The sequence below is a fragment of the Pseudophryne corroboree genome, chromosome 1 (assembly GCF_028390025.1).
Source record: "Pseudophryne corroboree isolate aPseCor3 chromosome 1, aPseCor3.hap2, whole genome shotgun sequence".
Taxonomy (NCBI): Eukaryota; Metazoa; Chordata; class Amphibia; order Anura; family Myobatrachidae; genus Pseudophryne; species Pseudophryne corroboree.
Genome location: NC_086444.1, coordinates 1,144,774,776 through 1,144,780,775, shown reverse-complemented (window position 1 = coordinate 1,144,780,775; position 6,000 = coordinate 1,144,774,776).

Genomic DNA, 6,000 nt, shown 5'->3' with positions numbered 1-6,000 from the left:
AAGTGGCCGACACAAACACCTGGCCCATCTAGGAGTGGCACTGCAGTTTTCTAGCGAGAGGATGAGTGCTTCCATCCTCATGTGAAGCTGAACCAGTAGCCATGAACATAGGCCAGGGCCTCAGCCGTTCCTTGCCACTCCATGTCGTAAATGGCATATTGGCAAGTTTACGCTTCTCCTCAAACGCTTTTAATTTTGATTTTTGGGTCATTTTACTGAACTTTTGTTTTTTGGATTTTACATGCTCTCTACTATGACATTGGGCATCGGCCTTGGCAGACGACGTTGATGGCATTTCATCGTCTCGGCCATGACTAGTGGCAGCAGCTTCAGCACGAGGTGGAAGTGGATCTTGATCTTTCCCTATTTTACCCTCCACATTTTTGTTCTCCATTTTTTAATGTGTGGAATTATATGCCAGTGTCAATAGCAATGGCCTACTACTATATATACTGCGCACAACTGAAATGCACCACAGGTACTGATGGATAGTATACTTGACGACACAGAGGTAGGTAGAGCAGTGGCCTACTGTACCGTACTGCTATATATTATATACTGGTGGTCAGCAAACTGTGCAAAACTGAAATGCACCACAGGTATGGATGGATAGTATACTTGACGACACAGAGGTAGGTAGAGCAGTGGCCTTCTGTACCGTACTGCTATATATTATATACTGGTGGTCAGCAAACTGTGCAAAACTGAAATGCACCACAGGTATGGATGGATAGTATACTTGACGACACAGAGGTAGGTAGAGCAGTGGCCTACTGTACCGTACTACTATATATTATATACTGGTGGTCAGCAAACTGTGCAAAACTGAAATGCACCACAGGTATGGATGGATAGTATACTTGACGACACAGAGGTAGGTAGAGCAGTGGCCTTCTGTACCGTACTGCTATATATTATATACTGGTGGCCAGCAAAATTATGCACTGTACTCCTACTATATACTACAATGCAGCACAGATATGGAGCGTTTTTCAGGCAGAGAACGTATAATACTGGTGGTCACTGGTCACTGGTCAGCAAAACTCTGCACTGTACTCCTCCTATATAATACTGGTGGTCCCCAGTCCCCACAATAAAGCAGTGTGAGCACAGATATATGCAGCACACTGAGCACAGATATGGAGCGTTTTTCAGGCAGAGAACGTTTAATACTGGTGGTCACTGGTCAGCAAAACTCTGCACTGTACTCCTCCTATATAATACTGGTGGTCCCCAGTCCCCACAATAAAGCAGTGTGAGCACAGATATATGCAGCACACTGAGCACAGATATGGAGCGTTTTTCAGGCAGAGAACGTAAAATACTGGTTGTCACTGGTCAGCAAAACTCTGCACTGTACTCCTCCTATATAATACTGGTGGTCCCCAGTCCCCACAATAAAGCAGTGTGAGCACAGATATAGGCAGCACACTGAGCACAGATATGGAGCGTTTTTCAGGCAGAGAAAGTATAATACTGGTGGTCACTGGTCAGCAAAACTCTGCACTGTACTCCTCCTATATAATACTGCTGCTCCCCAGTCCCCACAATAAAGCAGTGAGCACAGATATTTGCAGCCACCTGAATAAAACTGAGAGGACGCCAGCCACGTCCTCTCACTATCATTTCCAATGCACGAGTGAAAAATGGCGGCGACGCACGGCTTCTTATATAGAATCCGAATCTCGCGAGAATCCGACAGCGGGATGATGACGTTCGGGCGCACTCGGGTTAACCGAGCAAGGCAGGAAGATTCGAATCTGCCTCGGAACCGTGTAAAATGGGTGAAGTTCGGGGGGGGTTCGGATTCCGACGAACCGAACCCGCTCATCACTAGTATATATGTGTATTAAAATATGTATATTCATATTACAATTTCTAATGAATGCTGAAGTAAAATTATTCCTTCTCATGTGCTGGTCGCTCTGTTGATAAAGCTCTAGGTCAGCCGTGACGAGATGGTCTCAAACCCTCACGAGGAGTCCGAGTGTTTATTATTTTCCCGCCGCGGATAAAATAAAGTGTATGTCAACCCCTGGTCTGCTCGGGGTCCTGTCACAAAGGATCGTATACAGGAAGCTAAGTGATATTTTAATTATATGCTTTCATGATATTTGCATTACATACGCATGGGGGAGTGCTTGTATTCAGAAATGGTCGGTTACCTTGGCATCTGATAGAATTATCCTAGAGAGATCCACTGCATGTCGCTGGATCTATCTTGCTGGAGCCCACATCGGTGGGAACTCTTCTAATACTCTTCAGTCAGTCCTGGAATGGACTTGGACCAGTGAGTTAAAAATAGAATCCAAAGGGGGACATACTGGAGTTTCCAGTTGATTCCCCTCACTGATTTTTTAGATCCTGGTGTCCATGCATCCAGGTCTCCGAGGCTGGGGAGCCGTCTTTCCGGGGGGAGAATTTCCAGGGGAAAAGGTCAAGCTGGGAAGCTTGTCTGCAATAAGCATTCTTGAATTAAGAGCTATTTTCAAACGAACATCTTCTTCGTGATCGGCCCGTCTTAATTCTGTTGGACGACTTAACAGGAACAAGGAGCAAAGCGGCAATGGCAGAAGCCGCAAACGTTTTCCGATGGGCGGAAAGACAGATAACCGCCATATTAGCAGTCTTCGTTCTGGATGTAGACGACGGAGAAATAGATTTCCTCTGCAGACGCGATCTCCATCCGGGAGAAATAGAGTCATCATCGAGAAGTTTTCACAGAAGTGACAAGTCTTTGAGGAGTGCCTCAAATGGACATGATGGCGTCTCGTCTCAACAAGAGACCTCAGGGATATTGTTCCAGGTCAAGGGACACTCAAGCTATAGCAGTGGACGCCCTCGTGACACCTTGGGTGTTTTCAGTCGGTCTATGTGTCCCCTCCACTTTCACTCTTTCTGAAGGTGATAAACGTAAAAAGAACAAAGGTTCAGGCGGTCATCATTGTTTCGGTCTTGCCAAGGAGGGCTTGGTATCCAGATCTTCCAGATTTACTTATAGAAGATCCCTGGCCTCTTCCTCTACGAGAGGACCTGTTACAGCCAGATCCGGGCGTGTATCAAGACTTACCGCTGCTGCGTTTGAAGGCGTGGTGGTTGAACGCCATATCCTAGCCCGAAAGGGTATTCCCAGTGAAGTCATTCCCACACTTCTTCAGGCTAGAAAAGAAGTAACGGCAAAGCATTACCACCGTATTTGGAGAAAATATGTGTCTTGGTGTGAATCCAAGAAGGCTCCTACGGAAGAATTTCATCTGGGTCGTTTTTCTCCGTTCTTTGCAAGCAGGTGTGGATACAGGCCTAAAGTTAGGCTCCATTTCAGTGCAGTTATATGCCTTATAATTTTTATTTCAAAAAGAATTGGCCACTTTTCCGGAAGTTCAGACTTTTGTGAAAGGAGTGCTGCACATTCAACCTCCATTTCGGCCCCCATTGGCACCGTGGGACCTTGACGTGGTGTTGCAGTTTCTTATGTCACACTGGTTGGTACCTTTATGAAAGGTTGTGTTAAAATTTCTCTCTTAGAAAGTGGTCATGCTATTGGCCTTGGCGTCCGCAAGGCGGGTGTCGGAAGTAGCGGCTTTGTCTCACAATAGCACCTGTTTGATCTTCCATGTGGATAGAGCGGATATGAGAACTCGGAAATTTCACAGAAACCAGCCTATTTTGATGCCTGTGGTTACTTAAGCATTGGCTGATTCAAAGTCTCTCGATGTAGTCAGGGCTTTGAATATTAATGTCGCCAATTCAGCTCAGATTGGGGAAACAAAGGCTCTGTTGTCCGGTATGCTCCCAGCGTAATTGGGGCGCCTGCTTCTATGCAGTCTGTTACACGCTGGATCTGTGATATGATTCGGCATGCTCGTTCTACGGCTGGATTGCCGTTACCGAAGTCGGTGGAGACCCATTCTACTAGGAAGATGGGCTCTTCTTGGGCGCATGCCCGAGGAGTCTCGGCGGTTAAACTACTTGGTCAGGTTCAAACACTTTTGTTAAGTTCTACAAGTTTGATACCCTGGCTGATGGGGACCTCATGTTTGCTCAATCGGTGCTGCAGAGTCGTCCGCACTCTCCCGCCCGGTCTGGAGCTTTGGTATAAACCCCATGGTCCTTACGGAGTCCCCAGCATCCTCTAGGACGTATGAGAAAATAGGATTTTAATACCTACCGGTAAATCCTTTTCTCAGTCCATAGAGGATGCTGGGCTCCCGTCCCAGTGCGTACTGTGTCTGCAGTTATTGGTTATGGTTACACTCTTGTGGTGTTTGTTTTCATTCAGGCTGTTGCTGATGTTGTTCATGCCATGGCATGCGGTATCTTATTATTGGTTGTGTTGACACACAGGTTGTGTTACATATTCTTTCAGCATGTGGCTGTATATTTTTCATGTCGTTGGCTGGTGTTCTATTTTATGCCACGTTCTGCGGCATGTTCGAGGTGTGAGCTGGTATGACACTCACAGTGTTTACACAATAAATTCTTTCCTCGAAATGTCCGTCTCCCTGGGCACAGTTCTCTAACTGGAGTCTGGAGGAAGGGAATAGAGGGAGGAGCCAGTTCACACCCATTCAAAGTCTTATAGTGTGCCCATGTCTCCTGCGGATCCTGTCTATACCCCATGGTCCTTACGGAGTCCCCAGCATCCTCTACGGACTAAGAGAAAAGGATTTACCGGTAGCTATTAAAATCCTATTTCTTCTTCTATCCCTTTAGTAAACTCTTACAGAGGTGGTATTCATGTGACCGGCAGTTGGGAGACTGATGGTCACATGACCTCCACCAAAATCCTGCCCCCTCACTATCCCGATGGTCGGCATGCCGACCAACAGGGACTATTTCCACTCGTGGGTGTCCACGACACCCATAGAGTGGGAATAGAAACCGTGGCAACCGCAGGTCGCCTCCGAGCCCGCAAGGGGCTTGCTGCACTCGCCCCTCCCCGCCGGGATCCCAGCATCGGTATGCTGACCGGCGGTCTCCTGACCGCCTGGCAGCCATACTACACCCTTTTACACTACAGTAGCATTGTCTTTCCTCAGCTCTCATGTTAAAGCCGCTTGTTTTTTTTTCTGCCTATCTCCCCCACTGACACTTTCCCTTCATGTTCCAGTGAGCCCTTTCAACCCAGTTTACTCCCTTTAATCCTTCCTACAGAGACCTCTCATACCCTCTGCTTCTCCTCTTCACCTTCTCCCAGTCATCCTCTCCATCTTCCAATGCCTCACCCTGGCACCCACTGCTTCTCCCTCTCACCTTTTTCCTGTCACCCATTGCCTTTCCCTTTCACCAACTCTCCATCTACCTGTCGTCCTCTGCCTCATTCCCATCATCCTCTGCCTCATCGCCGTCATCCTTTACTTCACCCACTGTCTTGGGGCATATTGTGAACTTGGGGTGGGATGGAGAAGGGGGGCACAAAGTATAGTTTTGCACCTGGGCCCACCACTCACAAGCTCCGCCACTGCTGGCACTGTCACCAATTTAGGATTTTTTTTATATATTTCTTTTCAAAAGTAACATGCCACCACATGTTGGCCAAGCCCCTTTTTCAGTACAGTGGAGGGGGGGTGGGGGGGAAGGCGCCAAAACATACCCTTGCTCCAGGCACCATGGCACCTAGCTACACCTCTGATTATATGTATTTATCTACTATATAAAAGTGAAAATTTGGCCTTCTGTATTTCTTTCTATACAAATCCACAGTTTACAAGCGAAGAACGTGAAATTTGGCATACGAACGTATTAAAACACGCCGGAGGCAAATAAAAAATAAAAAATCCCTAGCACCCCTAGGGGGCGGGACAGCAGCACACCGAAGAAAGCGGTCGCAGCGGCGACTGCAAGAAGATTGACAGAAGAAAGGTGGATCCGGGCGGCAACTCACAATTTTCGGGGAGTGGTGAGTCCAACTCAGGCGTGTCAAGGCGTTTGGAGGGTAGATGTCTGACGTCATTTCCGGGACCTGCATCGCTAGATCGATCGCACAGGGTAAGTAACTCT